This window comes from Hibiscus syriacus, unplaced genomic scaffold (assembly GCF_006381635.1).
Source record: "Hibiscus syriacus cultivar Baekdansim isolate YM2019G1 unplaced genomic scaffold, ASM638163v2 tig00013285_pilon, whole genome shotgun sequence".
In the NCBI taxonomy this organism is placed as follows: Eukaryota; Viridiplantae; Streptophyta; class Magnoliopsida; order Malvales; family Malvaceae; genus Hibiscus; species Hibiscus syriacus.
The window spans coordinates 697811-715597 of NW_024062299.1; the positions used below are offsets into that span (position 1 = coordinate 697811).

A 17787-nucleotide genomic window follows, 5' to 3' on the forward strand; every position below is an offset into this window, starting at 1 on the left:
ATCTTGCAGGGAAGCAATGGTATTTTCCGCCATGAAATGGAAAGGTGGCAGTGTCCCTTTCTCACTTTCTGCGTACAAAGAGGCTGACATGCGGCTGACAGGTTCTCGGATCCCGAGTATAACTAATATGAATATTTTATAGGTAAACATTATAATATCTGCATGAAATCACTTTAATATAACCAACTGGATCTTGATTTCACGTGCCACTCGCTAGATAATTTTCTTTTCTTGATAATTTTTTTTAGACAACGTAGTAGAAAATAAAAATGGTTCAAATTGGGTGTAGAATTTTTTTTTCTCACCCAGACTATTTGTTATAACGTAAGTAAAACGACATGATGGATCAAGAAATATTTTTTGTGATGGGTATATATGTTAATAATAAAAGAATTTGTATGAAATTGACACAAATAAAATTTTACGATGCATAAAAAAAATTAGATTTTCAGACCTTGAACAATACTTACATCCGTCACTAGACATGAAAAACATTTGACGTCTTTGAGAAGATGCATGGAAGACAACACGTCTTTGGGATAGAAGCAGGGAAGACAAAGTGTCTTCTCCATGACATATACAGTTCGATGAATTGTACAATTTAAAAATTGTCGGGTCTGTCGCAACCGTCTTTCGATTGGACCCCGGAATTGGGCTTCGACTTGGAAAATGTGGATTGGGAGTCGCCACCGACCACTTTAAAACGAATTTAGGTGGGTCGGACACCATCTTACCTGATCTGCGTTGCACCAGAAACGTGACGGGTTCGGGAGTCGGTTACGGTCAAGGAAGGATTATCACCCTTGAACCGCCCTTTCGGTACCAATTAATTTGTCGGTTGTCTTTAATTGCAAAAATTAAAAATTTAAATTAAAAATTAAAAATTCGACCATGATTATTTACTTTTTGATCAATTAAAATTATCCTAAAAAATCATAAATAAAGTTAAAAAAAAATAACAAACACAAACAAAGAGTTGGTCCATTAGTTCGAATGATAAAATAAAATAAATGCTTGTTAGGAATGACACTTTAAAATGACTACAAATAAATAAATAAAATCCTAAATTTGGTGAAAAAGATGATAATATAGAATAATAATAAAAACTTCTATGCCAGTACCAAAGTGCACATCGCCCTAATGTTATATAACAACTAACTGTCTTAATTGAAATGTAATAACTTTTAATGTTAAAATTAAATCGTATTAAGGTTCAATGCTAAAATACGTACCCAATCCAAAGTATAATGACTAATATGGTAGTTTACACTTTTAAAAAAAGATGAATATATATATATAAATAATAATAAAGTGCAACAAGACGAGTGAGAGACAGAGAGAGAGAAAGATTGGTGTCAGAATTTATTAAGTCAGTGGTAAAAATAAAATAATAAAAAGTAAAGTGCCTTAAATCATAAATAAACAAAACTAGAATTAAAGCCTATTAGTGACTAAAGTAGCAAATGAAGAAATTGAGATGCTAAAAATGAAATAAACAAGAAGGTAGGGACGTGAACCTGATTAGACGCAACGATTCAGTGGCAACGTGTAAAAAAACGGCAGAACTGAGAGTGGTTAAATGTGAATAAACCAATATTTTCAGCAACCAATGTGAAAGTTGACAAGAAATGGAGGGACCCTATATGGGATAAACCCAAAATCTAAAGTAAAACACTCATCCTCCTCCAATTTTCAATCTGCACGAAACTTTAACAGAGCCCTAGCCTTTTTCCTTCTCTCTTTTCGCTCTCCACCCCACGGCAGGCGACGAAATCTCTTGGTGAATCCGAAAGCCACACCGACCACTCGACTCAAGACCCAACGACAGCCACACCCCTACTCCGACGAATACCGAAACAAGGTAACCAACTCCCTATATCTTTGAATTTTGCTTTCGATTCTATTTTTTTATTGCTGAAAATGTGTTTTGACTGCTGGTATTGGATTTTTTTTTGTATTTTTCTGTGTGACTTGAATGTATTTCTTGTGTATAATGGTGTGTTGCTCGTAATTTTTGCTTTGCATTTCGTATCCCCCTTTAAAATAGTGATTTACCAGCTTATTTATACAAAAAAAATAATTCTATTTTTAGTTTACACAAATCCTAATGGAACTAAACGTCTTTTGTTTGTTGGTGATGAGCGTCGGACGTTTCGGGATTTGATGGTGCGTTGCCGTGAAGTCTGGTCGTGGGTGAGAAACGTGTGGCATGAGGAAGGCTCGCGAGATGGGACTTCACACTTGGCTTGGAGCGGGTCCTGGGTACCAGCTGGTTTGGTTCGGTTCGAGCAAGTCTGGGTCCAGGCGCGAGTTTGGGTCAGCGTGGATTTGGGTCACCCACTATATGTGTCACGTGGAATAGGTTGTTGGGATGTAACATTTGATTGGGTGTGTAAAAATATGGACGGAAATGAGTGTCTACAGCTGCCCCTCTTTGTCATTTTTCGTGTAACGAAAAATATGACAAAGATAAAAAGACACAAATTTTCGCTCGGTGGAGTTGAAGAATAACTTCCTGTCGGGTTGGGTTGCAGATGGCTCCTTCGTCGTGAAGTCGAGTCCACCTTGAAATGATATAGAATTGAAGCCGCAGTTCGGGATTTGAATCGGGATGTGGCTTCTCGTTGTAGTCCGCCTCGGTCTTTTTCTCGGTTTAAAGATATGGGTTGGAAAATTCGACTTGAAAGTAGTTTCTTGACTCCACCCTGTGGTTGATAGGTCCTCGAGCTGAATAAAATTGAACTCCGAAGGTCTTCGTTGACAAATAGCTTTTCTCGTCTTAAGCTATACTGCCGGAAAAACGATTTATTGTCACTAAGGCACGGCTAACCCAAGTCTTCTTCTTGATATGAAAACCTCGACTGTAACTGGACAGTAGTGTGATTGAGGTGTCATCGAGCTGAATGGAACCGAACTCGACAAGTTGTTTTGACGAATAGCCCTTCTTGCATTGAGCTATGCTGTAAATCTGGTTTGCCTCTGAGCTGAGTGTAATCGAACTCGAAGGTCTTTTGGTGACAGATAACCCTTCTAGCCTTGAATTATGCTGCAAATGATATGCCCTCGAAGCTGAGCGTAATCGAACTCAAAGGTCTTTGGTTGGCAGACAACCCTTCTAGACTTAAGTTGTGCTGCAAATGATATGTCCTCGAAGCTGAGTGTAATCGAACTCGAGGGTCTTTGGCAGATAGCCCTTATCGACTTAAGCTATGCTGCAAATGATATGCCTTGGAGCTGAGCGTAGTCGAACTCAAAGGTCTTTGGTTGGCATATAACCCTTCTTGACTTAAGTTATGCTGCAAATGATGTGCCCTCAGAGCTGAGTGTAATCGAACTCGAAGGTCTTTGGCAGATAGCCCTTCTCGACTTAAGCTATACTGCAAATGATGTGCCTTGGAGCTGAGCGTAGTCGAACTCAAAGGTCTTTGGTTGGCAGACAACCCTTTTAGACTTAAGTTGTGCTGCAAATGATATGCCCTCGAAGCTGAGTGTAATCGAACTCGAAGGTCTTTGGCAGATAGCCCTTCTATACTTAAGTTATGCTGCAAATGATGTGCCTTGGAGCTGAGTGTAGTCGAACTCAAAGGTCTTTTGTTGGCAATCAACCCTTCTAGACTTAAGTTGTGCTGCAAATGATATGCCTTGGAGCTGAGCGTAGTCGAACTCGAAGGTCTTTGGATGGCAGATAACCCTTCTCGACTTAAGTTATGCTGCAAATGATGTGCCCTCGAAGCTGAGTGTAATCGAACTCGGGGGTCTTTGGCAGATAGCCCTTCTCGACTTAAGTTATACTGCAAATGATGTGCCTGGGAGCTGAGCGTAGTCGAACTCGAAGATCTTTTGGTCACAGATAACCCTTCTAGCCTTGAGTTATGCTGTAAATGATGTGCCCTCGAAGCTGAGTGTAATCGAACTCGGGGGTCTTTGGCAGATAGCCCTTCTCGACTTAAGCTATACTGTAAATGATGTGCCGTTGAGCTGAGCGTAGTCGAACTCAAAGGTCTTTGGTTGGCAGACAACCCTTCTAGATTCAAGTTGTGCTGCAAATGATATGCCTTGGAGCTGAGCGTAGTCGAACTCGAAGATCTTTTGGTCACAGATAACCCTTCTAGCCTTGAGTTATGCTGTAAATGATGTGCCCTCAAAGCTGAGTGTAATCGAACTCGGGGGTCTTTGGCAGATAGTCATTCTCGACTTAAGCTATACTGTAAATGATGTATTGTTGAGCTGAGCGTAGTCGAACTCAAACGTCTTTTGTTGGCAGACAACCCTTCTAGACTTTAAGTTGTGCTGCAAATGATATGCCTTGGAGCTGAGCGTAGTCGAACTCGAAGATCTTTTGGTCACAGATAACCCTTCTAGCCTTGAGTTATGATGTAAATGATGTGCCCTCGAAGCTGAGTGTAATCGAACTCGGGGGTCTTTGGCAGATAGCCCTTCTCGACTTAAGCTATACTGTAAATGATGTGCCGTTGAGCTGAGCGTAGTCGAACTCAAAGGTCTTTTGTTGGCAGACAACCCTTCTAGACTTTAAGTTGTGCTGCAAATGATATGCCTTGGAGCTGAGCGTAGTCGCACTCGAAGGTCTTTGGTTGGCAGATAACCCTTCTCGACTTAAGTTATGCTGCAAATGATGTGCCTTGGAGCTGAGCGTAGTCGAACTCGAAGATCTTTTGGTCACAGATAACCCTTCTAGCCTTGAGTTATGCTGTAAATGATTTGTTTAAAAAAATGGCTTCCCTTAACGGGTCGAAGCCGGTCATGACTCTTCAGGTGGTTCCTTTGAGCTAGTCTGAACCAAATGAGACAATCTTTGGATGACTCCCCTTTTACGGAAAAGCCCACTGATAAATTCTGATAGCCGGACATCTTTCGTTGTGGAATTGAAATCTGGCTTGAAGGCATTAACTGGAAACATGCTGCTCATTGTTGAGTTGAGCTGGACTGGATTTGTTCTGAATTGGTTCTCGAACCTATTTGAAATTGATTACGAGATCTGTAGATATGTCAAGTCGGTTGAGGTGGAGCTTCTTGCTGCTGAGTTACACCATCGTTCTTTAAACGTGCTTGCAAGTCGAGTAACCTTCATCCTGAAGTCGAAGCTTGACTCTGAAAGCTGCAAAATTATGAATGTGATGCACCTAAGTATGTCTAAGATGCATGCAACATGAATGAATTATGTGTTATTCCTTGGATGGAGTCTCGTGCTTTGTCTGCCAATCTGGTCCTTGGAATCGATCGTGCCCCATTCCCTTTTCCGGGCTTTGGCTTTACAGACCTTTCATATCCGAGACTATCCTGTTTGAAAATGTTTTTCTCCTTTTTTCTTGTTTTAGGAGGGAAAATGATGAAAATTCTGTAAAATATTGTTCGTAATTGAATCAAATTGTAAACATGAGTTCAAAGTATATCAAAGGAATCAATAGCACTTTTTATGATTTCAGAGTTACAGGTCTTTGACAAATGTTCAAAGGGATGAGTTGGCTTTAAGTTGGCCTCCTATTTTCTAAGGTTCTGGCAAAAAAAAAATGTCATTTTTCTTGGTCATTGAACATGTTTTGACATTTTGATTGGATGCGGACAAAATGACGCAACTAGCATTATCAATTACTAGGCATTCTATTTCGGTTCTCCGAAATCTTTCATTTGTTCAAGTTTTGTAGGCTCCTCTAACAAAGGTAGTGTAGAAATATCGGTCTAAAAATGAAATTCTTGAGTGCTCGTGTGTAGTTGACTATAACAGGTGTTCCTTAACTCCCTTAGTCCATTTTACCGAAAATTTCTTGCTTAGATAAATTTGATTTAACTTGTCATTATCTGGCTAGCTGAATCCATAAAGCCGGGGCATTTAACCAATTACTTTAGAGGGACAACTTAATATTATAATCACTCTTATCAAGTTAACTGAAGGGTTCATCTCATCACAACATCTTCGACCTGACAAGAGCAGTGGAGCAAACACCGAATTGCCAAGTGTCCGAGCAATGTCATGGTTTGAACGTAATCTACTCATAAGGTCAGGGCTTTCAAGTTTCATCTATAACCAATTGCCTTAGTGGAATAGCTCAGCTTTACAGATTTAATTTTAAGATTGTCAAGAAGAACTGTTATAGCCTAGGTATTTGTTGAAAGTCAAAAATTTCATCTTTAGAGTTCAATTTTCAAGCAACTGACCTAAACTAGATTCACTTACTCGACTATTCCATCTGTGAAGATCATTATCATCACTGAACGTCTTAAATAAAAAGTATAGTAATCGTCATATGCAAACGATGCCCCATGTTGTCCGCACCTTATGAAAGGAAAATGTTATATTGGTTAATTGCAAGAGTAGGGTATGGTGTTTGAGAGTATATTCTGGGTAAGGTCAAAGTCATTGTTTTTAAATCATGTTACTTCGTCAAAGATCTATAACTTTGAACCATTTACAGAGTTTCTTAATTCAGATGATATTCAAAGAATTGCGAGTTTGCAAATGTGATTCATTGCTTACAATCTTTAAAGTAGCATAAATTTATTCAAATATCCAAAGAAAGTTCAAAAACAAGTCCCAAACATGAGGAAAAAAATCAAAAAACAAATTCAAACACATATCTCAAAATTGATAAGGCCTCATCAGGATGCCCCACTTGCCATGACTCTTTCTGCTTTAGGAGTGTCATGCTTTCATCGTAAAATTCCAGCTCTTTCTTGTCCATCATTAGTTGGATCAAGGCTCTAAATTCTATACATTCTTGTACATCATGTCCATCTTCATTGTGATAACAACAATAACTGTCACTTTTGGAATATGATGTGCCAAGATGTGGTGCAAGAAACCCCTCATTATCATTTGCCTCCATACCCAAGCAAGAGGTAACTTCACTTCGGAAACTCTGGTTTTGGCCTTTTTATCTTTTTCCTCGGTGACTGCACTTTCCTTATTCTCTTCATGATTTGGTTGGGGGTTCTATGCAACGTAGAGTGATTCTGAATTATTAAAATGAATCCAACCCTGTTGCGCATCCTTTGGATAACCCTCTTAAAGGGAGGCAATTTTCGATAGCATGCCCCGGACCACTGCCATGATATTCACAGTGCGCATTTTTGTCATACAACCTGGGGTATGGGGGCTTTAGAGGTGTCTCGGGATAGGGTGACACCACATGTGCGTCAAACAGTTGTTGGTAGAGCTCCTTATAGTCATGGGAATGGGATCAAAATGCTCTTTTTCCTTCTTCGGTTTTGTCTACAAAAGGTACGAGTGGAAACGACTTTGAATGTTGATGATCTCTCTTCCTCTTCTTCAGGGAGGCTTTCCACCGTTCTACCTCTTGGGTTAATGGTAATTTCTACCCTCTTTGTTTTGACCTCTTCTTCAAATTTCGGAATGCGATAACTATCGAATTATCTTGAAGTCCTGGTAAGATTCTGGTTGAGACAACCACTGCGGGGTAAGTGGCATGGTTACCCCTTCCGATGAACCTGCCCCGAGCGCACTGGTCTTGCAGGCCAACTAACTTGGCAACGATCTGATCACCAAGGACTCTTGGTTCTTTGTGATTGTTTCCAGAGTATTTCGACTGTTCTGGTTTATCTTGTCTTCTAGCTCTTTCTGTAGTTTCAATATTCTCTCGCTTGTGTAATTCTGGCTTCCATCATCTTCTTCTTCAAACGAGTGTATGTGGGGGGTGTCCAACGCTTGAGACGGTGTATCCAGTATTTACTCCTTTTGATGAGACATGTATATGTTAGTTAATGTGAATGCAAAGAAATAACAAATGCAAAGAAAATAACAAAATGCAAAATGTCTAATGCTGATGCATGAAATGATCGAGGCATTAATCCAAAAAATGTATTGTTATTAAAATAATCCTTATTGGGGACAAAAGTGTTTATCTTTTAAGAGACAAGAATATTCTGACAACTTCTGACATGTTGACTAGTCTTCTGCCTTCATCTCTTGTATTACTACCCTTTGGTCCATTAATGCTGATTTTCATGTTTAACAAACACATTTTGGTGGATCAACACCTCGTTTTAAATGATGCGAATGATGAAACAAAATAAAAGAAACAAAAAATAAAAAGAGTTAGTGAGGTAAATCAAAACAATAATAAAATGAAAAATCCTACCCCACATGATATCTACCTCACATGCTTTAATTCCTACCCGGACATGTCTTTATCCTGCATGCTATTTCAAATAAATCCTAACCGCATATTGTCTAGTTCGCATGCTTTTGAGCCGAAATAAAGTAGGAAATAAAACAACCTAGGGTTTGGAATGATGGGGTGAGCTCTAATTCCCTGCACTCTCCGGTTAGGTTCTAAAAAGGTACTCGAGTTCTCCTTGCCGGTGCCCCATGGGCTTGCCAGACCCTAGTCCTAAGCCTGTTACAAGCTTATGTGGACTAAGTTAAACTTGAGAGGAAACATTCTCTTATGGTATAGGAGAAAAATTCACACGAAGACATAAGGTATATGAATCCCGAAGGTTACTTGCTAGGCCCATACGGTGAAAATTCACACGAAGGTGTTGGAATGAGGTCTTGGGGTGAGCTCTAATTCCCTCCTCTCCCGGTTTAGGTTCTAAAAAGGTACTCGAGTTCTCCTTGCCGGTGCCCCATTGGGCTTGCCAGACCCTTAGTCCTAAGCCTGTTACAAGCTTATGTGGACTAAGTTAAACTTGAGAGGAAACATTCTCTTATGTCCATACGGAGAATAAATTCACACGAAGACATAAGGTATATGAATCCCGAAGGTTACTTGCTAGGCCCATACGGTGAATAAATTCACACGAAGGTGTCGCTTTCACCCCCATTTAAATAGGGTTCGGAGCTCGGGTATAGAGCCTTAAATGGAAACTTTTCGAAAATCTAAAAATCATTGAAAAAATGTTAGTACAACTATTTACTTGGAAAAATAATCAAAGGCAAATAATTGGAATCGAATAAATAAATTAAAATTTAAATTTACAATTTTCGCATAAAAAGACAACCGAAAATTAATTCTGGCCTGACTCACTTACCGGTCCCCAGCATAGTCGCCAAGCTGTCGCAATCGTCTTTCGATTGGGCCCCGGAATTGGGCTTCGACTTGGAAAATGTGGATTGGGAGTCGCCACCGACCACTTTAAAACAAATTTAGGTGGGTCGGACACCATCTTACCTGATACGTGTTGCACCAGAAACGTGACGGGTTCGGGAGTCGGTTACGGTCAAGGAAGGATTATCACCCTTGAACCGCCCTTTCGGTACCAATTAATTTGTCGGTTGTCTTTAATTGCAAAAATTAAAAATTTAAATTAAAAATTAAAAATTCGACCATGATTATTTACCTTTTGATCAATTAAAATTATCCTAAAAAATCATAAATAAAGTTAAAAAAAAATAACAAACACAAACAAAGAGTTGGTCCATTAGTTCGAATGATAAAATAAATAAAACAAATGCTTGTTAGGAATGACAATTTAAAATGACTACAAATAAATAAATAAAATCCTAAATTTGGTGAAAAAGATGATAATATAGAATAATAATAAAAACTTCTATGCCAGTACCAAAGTGCACATCGCCCTAATGTTATATAACAACTAACTGTCTTAATTGAAATGTAATAACTTTTAATGTTAAAATTAAATCGTATTAAGGTTCAATGCTAAAATACGTACCCAATCCAAAGTATAATGACTAATATGGTAGTTTACACTTTTAAAAAAAGAATATATATAATAAATAATAAAGTGCAACAAGACGAGAGAGACAGAGAGAGAGAAAGGTTGGTGTCAGAATTTATTAAGTCAGTGGTAAAAATAAAATAATAAAGTAAAGTGCCTTTCATAAATAAACAAAACTAGAATTAAAGCCTATTAGTGACTAAAGTAGCAAATGAAGAAACTGAGATGCTAAAAATGAAATAAACAAGAAGGTAGGGACGTGAACCTGATTAGACGCAACGATTCAGTGGCAACGTGTAAAAACACGGCAGAACTGAGAGTGGTTAAATGTGAATAAACCAATATTTTCAGCAACCAATGTGAAAGTTGACAAGAAATGGAGGGACCCTAGATGAGATAAACCCAAAATCTAAAGTAAAACACTCATCCTCCTCCAATTTTCAATCTGCACGAAACTTTAACAGAGCCCTAGCCTTTTTCCTTCTCTTTTCGCTCTCCACCCACGGCAGGCGACGAAATCTCTTGGTGAATCCGAAAGCCACACCGACCACTCGACTCAAGACCCAACGACAGCCACACCCTACTCCGACGAACACCGAAACAAGGTAACCAACTCCCTATATATTTGAATTTTGCTTTCGATTCTATTTTTTTTATTGCTGAAAATGTGTTTTGACTGCTGGTATTGGATTTTTTTGGTATTTTTCTGTGTGACTTGAATGTATTTCTTGTGTATAATGGTGTGTTGCTCGTAATTTTTGCTTTGCATTTCGTATCCCCCTTTACAATAGTGATTTACCAGCTTATTTATACAAAAAATAATTCTATTTTTAGTTTACACAAATCCTAATGGAACTAAACGTCTTTTGTTTGTTGGTGATGAGCGCCGGACATTTCGGGATTTGATGGTGCGTTGCCGTGAAGTCTGGTCGTGGGTGAGAAACGTGCGGCGTGAGGAAGGCTCGCGAGATGGGATTTCACACTTGGCTTGGAGCGGGTCCTGGGTACCAGCTGGTTTGGTTCGGTTCGAGCAAGTCTGGGTCCAGGCGCGAGTTTGGGTCAGCGTGGATTTGGGTCACCCACTGTATGTGTCACGTGGAATAGGTTGTTGGGATGTAACATTTGATTGGGCGTGTAAAAATATGGACGGAAATGAGTGTCTACAGGGTCGTACGAACTAATTCTAGAGATCGCCAAGTGGTTCAAACATCTTTCTACATGTACTATAACACTCTAATTGGAAGAAAAAAAATCTCTAACACTTTATCTAAGTCCTTTTTCCCCTGAATTATCTTCAACGAATATTTGTATAAAATTTCGTTAATTTTAAAATTTATTAAATAATTTTAGTGATAAAAAAATATTATTTTTAAAAAATAGACTTTAGTAGTTACATTTGTAGTATGTATGTACTAGATGATACAATCGATGATCTTAGAAAGGAAGTGAGATGTAAATGAACTAAAAATATGAATGGGTATGGATAGAGATGGAATTCAATTTGACATGATGATCTATATATTGACCTTTAATTTTGGTACGAGACATGATTATTATAAATATTTATAGGTTGACATATTTGATAGAAATAACTATCACGTAATAAATTTGAATGAATATTTACATGGACTTGTTATGATCATATTAAGATATTGTAACCATCCGAATGATATAGAACTTCGAAGGCTCATAAAAGTTGTAAAATTTTCGATTAAAGAAACGACAACGATTTAATTATCTTTGAAGATTATATTAAGAATCTTAAACATTTTAACTAAAAGTAAGAATGGTAAGGCTAATAATTTTATTCCAAACACATTTATAAATGAAGAGAAATGTTCAAGAATCAAACCCATTTTATCTATTGTTTTCCTTTTACCAATGGCAATGCAATTTGCAACAAACGTCATTTTCCTTTGGATTTTATTCATTCCCGAAATTAGATTTGATGACCCCACTTGACTGTAACCAACGGTTCAAATTCAACCTCCCAGATCGAATCTGAAGCCCCACCCAAGAAGTGTATATCAATCCACATCTAATTAAAACCCAAACAGTACACAAAAGGCCAAAGCTGGTAAGAGAAACAAACCCGTGCTGAAACCCAGAAACGGGAGGGAGGAGTCGGTGAAAATTGAGCTTAAAACCAAGCTTAAAACCTCTGGAAACAAGGCAAGTGTAGCACGAAGATCGAAAATACAGAAAACCCAAGAATCGAAGCATCTTAGAAGCAAAGAAGTAAAACTTAGTAGAACTGTAAAGACGATCGGAGAAAATTCAATGGGCTTCACAATGGGTTTGAATTCATTCTCCTCTTGGTCATGGTGGCCACCATCCTCTCCTTTATCATCTCTCCTCCACCGTTCAATCCCCCAAGCCTCCGCTTCCTTCCCCCGTTCCCGACCACCTCATAAGGCAGCTGAACACCATACGCGCCGCCATTAACCACCTCGTGCGCCACAACCCATTCCCTGCCGCCTCGACGTTGAATCCCAGTTCCGTCGTACCTCTAGATCTTACCCTTCATTCCCAGATCGGCCCCATGCTTCCTCCTGCATAACCACCCCGACCTTCTCCATAGATACATGAATTACTCTCCCTTTTCGACTTGCCCTTTCGATCCCGACCTCCAGGAAACGCTTATTCTCAACGGCTGCCACCCGCTTCCACGGAGACGGTGCTTTTCGAAAACCCCGTCGAAACCACCTTCTTCTCTGCCTTTAACCCCTTTCCCGATTTTCCTCCCGATTCCGGCGTCATATGGAATAAATACTCGTGTAAATCATTTGCTTGTCTTTTGCAAAACAACCCCACAAGCTTCGATCTCGACGCTCAACGCTCTTCGTTGCTGAGTTACACTTCCGAGCTCGATCTTCCCATCTCGCAGTTCATGCAATTGGCTAAGTCGGCTAACTCGGCGATCCGTCTCGGCATCGAAATAGGCGGTGGCATCGGAACCTTCGCCGCCGTAATGAAGAAATCCTACAACGTCACCATCCTGACCACCACCATGAATGTCAATGCACCTTACAACGAGGCCGTGGCTCTACGAGGGTTGGTGCCTTTACACGTGCCGTTGCAGAGAGGTTCCGGTTTTCGACGGCACGATGGATCTGGTTCGGTGTGGAGGCCGTGAACCGGTGGATACCGGTGTCGGTGATGGAATTCATGTTCTATGACGTGGATAGAGTGTTGAGAGCCGGAGGGTATTGTGGGTGGATCGGTTCTTTAGCAAAGCGGTGATCTGGAGAAAATTTATGGGCCATTGATAGGGAAGCTTGGGTATAAGAAAGTGAAGTGGGCAGTGGCTAACAAGACAGATCTCAGTGGTTTGAAACATGGGGAAGTTTACTTGACTGCTTTGTTGCAAAAGCCTGCGTCAGAGTCAAAATAGGAATTGAAGATTCATCGAATTTTTAGGTAAGTTTTTACCGGAAATATGAAGGAAGAAAACACTTTGCATGTTGCTGTATTTTGTTGCATTTTTTAGGTTTAGGTGGTTGTTTGATGATTTAGGGTTTGTGTATTAATGGTGAACTTGTTGTTGTACCACCTACCAACACCAGTAACATCTCAGGTTCGAACTCTGGCTCCTTTTTCCCTGAATTTCTTCTGATTTGATCTGCATTTTTTATCTGATGTTGGTGTTTTTGCGTTTGCCTCTTTGTCTCTGTTCAGACTATTGAAAAACGAAAACACGACGATCGACTAAGATTATGATGATATGATCGTTTTTGCTTAGTTGAGTATATGTAATTGGGATTTTGAATGCCTTCCTTCTAAGAATGGAGTTGTGTATGAAGTTATGAACTGAAGAATCATTTTTGATTTTAACTAGTTTGTGCATTTCATGTTCATCGAAACCAACCGAACCCTTGAAAATTTCCGTTGTCCGGTTGAATGTTGTTTACCTAGTTTGCAATCTGATTATTCAATGAGCAAACTCATAGAGAATTAGATTAGAATCGTTTGATTTCCCCAACAAGCTTTTGGGATAAGGCTCTGCATGTAATTACATCTGGTTTACATTTTATCAGTTCTTATTCTGATCATAACCAAATGTTTTCTTTCCAGGTATTTGATGACGGATAACGATTTGCTTTGATTCAAAAACATTCTCACCGGCCAGTGCCCGTTGAAGGTTAACATCTGTGGTCGAAAAAGTCTGAAGCATTGTATAATCCACAAAGGTTCTCTCATAAAAATGGTCAAAAGTTGATGGCTTATCGCCCTCATTAATTTTTCTTCTTCCAAAACTTCCTGTTACAACATTTTGTTATCTACAAGTAAATCTTTAGAACAATCACTGATAATGGACTAATACCATGGTTTTTCTTTCTTTCTTTCTATTTTTGCCGGCCTCCGGTTTGCGAAAACAAGGCATTCTGCATGTAAAATGTTTTGAGAAGAGACAGGGTCCTAGGATGTTTGAACATAGAAAGTGAGAGTTTGAATATTGCATTGAATGCAGCAAATTTCAAACAGAGGGTCTGAAGGGTCATTTTTCAGGTAAGTGGGTGACAATCTATTGAAACACCCACTATCTATATCTTTAGGTAAAGCATATAGGTCAAGCTCATTAAACTTTCGAAAGTTATAAGGTTACAAAATAGATATGTATATTTTATAAATTTAGAAACTTTTAAATTCAATGATCATTTTGTAATCTCTGAAAATTCAATGATCAAAATAATTATTTAAGTATAGTTCAATGACTTACTATGTAATTTACAGATTTTCCTTCCGACATTGGATACGGCTTGACTAGTCCAATACTAATAGTGGGTTCAAATATTTAACGATCATCACTTATTATCAAGCTTAATAGATCTGATCGAAGCTATTCATGTTGTAAGGACACATGATTATAATTTAATTTATGAATTTTAAATATATTTTATGTAAGATTTAAGGGTAAAGTATACAAATAGTCCCTCAACTATAGGATATTATTTTATTGAGTCTTCTAACTATTCAAAGTTATAAAATGATCACCTAAACTATTTATATGTTCCGAACTCATTCTTTTCCCCGACTACTCACAAAATCATTTTGTAACTTTTAATAGTCATGAGAGTTAACAAAACATCACCATATAATTGGAGGACCATTTGTGCACTTAGATTTGAATTTATATTTTATACTTAAATTATATATCGAGGAATAAATTAAAATGTTTTAAGCTTTGAGAATAATTTAGAATTTGAATAATAATTTCAAGATATTTGATGCTAATATTCGTAAACAATATGAGCAAAAGGGTGGTTGATCATGCAATGGTCTATCTTGTTTTCTATGTAGTAATTTTCAATAAATTAAAACATGCCCCTTACTATCAGCTACAGTCGAGAAGTTCTGCCAAACAAGAATCCGATATTTTCTGAGAAAATCTTGCCAAACGAGAAAAAAATGGTCAGCTTTTCTCTTTTAATTTCTCAATCTTTCAAATTTGCATTAAACGAGAAGATCTGCTTTGACTATGTTGTTCGGCTATCTCTGGCGCAGATCTAAACTTATTCACCTCAAGTTTGAATTTAATTTTCTAAGAATTATATTCAGATGCAAGTCGCCTCCTTTAGAGCTGAAAACAATTGGAGATGTCAAGCTTTAACTTAAATTTGAGAGCTAGATCGAAACTAAAGTGACATTATCTTAGGTTTTTAGTTGGCTTGATTAGTTGAATCTTTATGAGCTTTCTTTCTGAATTGAAAATTTCATGATCTTTGTTTCTCTTGTTTGTAGGAGTTGTGCCCTTTAATTAAAAACATCCTTCTTTTGGATTCCGAAGGAAAACGAGTAGATGTGAAGTATTACTCAGATGACTGGCCGACGAATTCCGCTAAGGAAGCTTTTGCTTGTTTCTCTGCACCTTGTTTTATCTGTTAATGCTTCCCTACTTTTTATTGATCTGAGTGTATAATGTAATCAAATAGATTTGTATGGAAGATATGTCCAATTGTGAGTTTAATCGATTCATTGGATTTGAGAATTTAGAAGGTTGTTTGCTTGTGGATAAAAGGGTTTATCTAAGGACATAGTATTTGAGCTTTGCTCTATGCTGGTGAATGAGGGGGAAAAATCCTGGATTGGTATTGGTTTAAGTACTGGTACTGGTTCTTGCTACAATTTTAACATGGTGCTTTTATTTTTTCATTTTTATGTTTTTGTTTACAGCTGAGATAACGATGTTTGACGACTATGTTGTCGTCTACAAGTTTGTTCAAGACCTTCACTTTTTTGTTACCGGAGGAGAAAATGAAAATGAGATAATCTTGGCCTCCAGGGTTTTTTTTGATGCAGTTGGACTTATCCTCAGGTTTTTTCATTACACTTTCTACTTTTACCGTTTTTGATACACGTGTTTTTGATATCATCATGCCCAATTTTGACTTTTTCCTCTTTCCAGAGGTGCTGGAAAACTTAGATCTCATTTTCTTGTGCCTCGATGAGATGTTGATGGCGGTATGTTATCATTCATTTACTATTATATTTGAAGTTATATACCTTTGTTTCTTTATTATGTAGACCATTCTTCTTTCCTTGCAACTGTTATTACAAATGTCTCTAGTACAATTCTTGGCTTGAAATTTCCCTAGATTCCACCCCTCCCTCTTTTTTTTAAATACTGTTGGTTAAACATTTGGTTGGCTTTGCAATAATCATACATTTTAACCCTTAACGATGCCAGTGAGAAGGTGGGCAGAAGAAAAGAAGAAAAATAAAAGACTAGCATTTAGAACTTTTATTACTTGTTATGTTTGGATGCATTGAATTGGGAAAGAAAAGGAAAGAAACTATGTTGAATTTGGTCAAACAAAGGTCAAGTGATTTTTGCAAAAGTTTCGTTTCAGCTAGATTGAGACTAAAAGAGCTGTTAGCTAAGCCTCGGATCTTTGCTTCTCCTTCTCTGTATAGGATTGATAAGTCATATCCGTTTTCCCATTTTATCTTTTCTGCTTGTTTTCTAAACACATTTCCAAGGCTCTCTAGCATTCGTAATTCTTATCTAAGAAACTAGAAAGTGGGAGGTCAGTTAAATAAGCATAAAAGTAAGAGTATGGGCCCCCGGAGGAGCATGACCACAGACGCAGGATTAGGATACTGCTATGTGATGAATCCTTTTTCCCAGTTCTCAGTCAATTAAATAAGCATAAAAGTAAAGGGCCCCTGGAGGAGCATGGTTTGAACATAGACGCAGGATTAGGATACTGCCATTTGGTGAATCCTTTTTCCCAGTTCTCAGTCCTGTTCCCTTTCACGGAAGGCTTTAAAGAGAGGCTTTTTAAAAAAAAAAAAGGAGAGTCACTAGAAGTAACTCTCTCCTTTGGATGCTTATCATCCACTTTGACTGTTTTCTATCTATTGGCAGTATCGTTCTTGAAACCGATGCAAATGTTATTGCCGGAAAGGTTGCTAGTCATAGCATGGACGACGAAGCACCATTGTCGGAGCAGGTACTATGACCCTTGTTCTTGAAACAGCAACACTTGTTCATAATACTAATTTTTCTTCAGATTATATCGTCCATCAGAATGCAGAATTGAATTCTGCAACTAGTGAAACACACCAATAACTATTGCCAACATATTAACACATTGATGTTTGTACAGACGTTAACTCAAGCGTTGGCTACTGCACGCGAACGTCTTGCACGATCTCTCCTCACATAAACGCGCACGCCATGGGGAAGAGAGCCGGAGGATTTATCTTTTTGTAACGATGCTATACCTGATGTGCTTGGGATATATATTTTTTGTACCAATTTTTGGGTGCAATATAAATGAGGATGCTTAGGATGGTATTGGTGTTTTTTGCTTGTGATGCTATTTTTGGAGCCTATGCTGGTAACAGAGTAAACCGCTGGGTTAGCATACTTTTTAATTATAGTTGTAATATTGGTTTGTTGATTAAGTCTTGATTTATCCATTTTATGTTCTTAGATTCAATTCGTAGTGTGTGTATCTCAAGTAATATATTTTTCTTTTATTTTTAATTATCAATTTCTTTATTTACACGAACTAAAATAGTAATACATGTAATACGTATTTACAAATCCATTTATTGGTTTATTTGGTACCAAGAACATTTGTTTCAGTGAAATACACTTCTTAAATTGAGGGATACGAAAAA

At 38.1% G+C, this 17787-nt stretch overlaps 2 long non-coding RNA genes and 1 pseudogene across 2 annotated transcripts; all 3 read left to right on the plus strand.

Moving 5' to 3' along the window:
• Positions 1-16: 16 nt before the first annotated feature.
• On the plus strand, positions 17-13978 carry LOC120205858 (annotated as a pseudogene).
• Positions 13979-15030: 1052 nt separating this feature from the next.
• On the plus strand, positions 15031-16123 carry LOC120205992. Its single transcript, XR_005524072.1, has 3 exons — positions 15031-15069; positions 15400-15973; positions 16064-16123. It is a non-coding gene; the product is annotated as an uncharacterized LOC120205992 (long non-coding RNA).
• A 901-nt stretch (positions 16124-17024) lies between these two features.
• LOC120205993 lies at positions 17025-17650 on the plus strand. The gene is made up of 2 exons (XR_005524073.1): positions 17025-17111; positions 17268-17650. It is a non-coding gene; the product is annotated as an uncharacterized LOC120205993 (long non-coding RNA).
• The last annotated feature ends 137 nt before the right edge of the window (positions 17651-17787 follow it).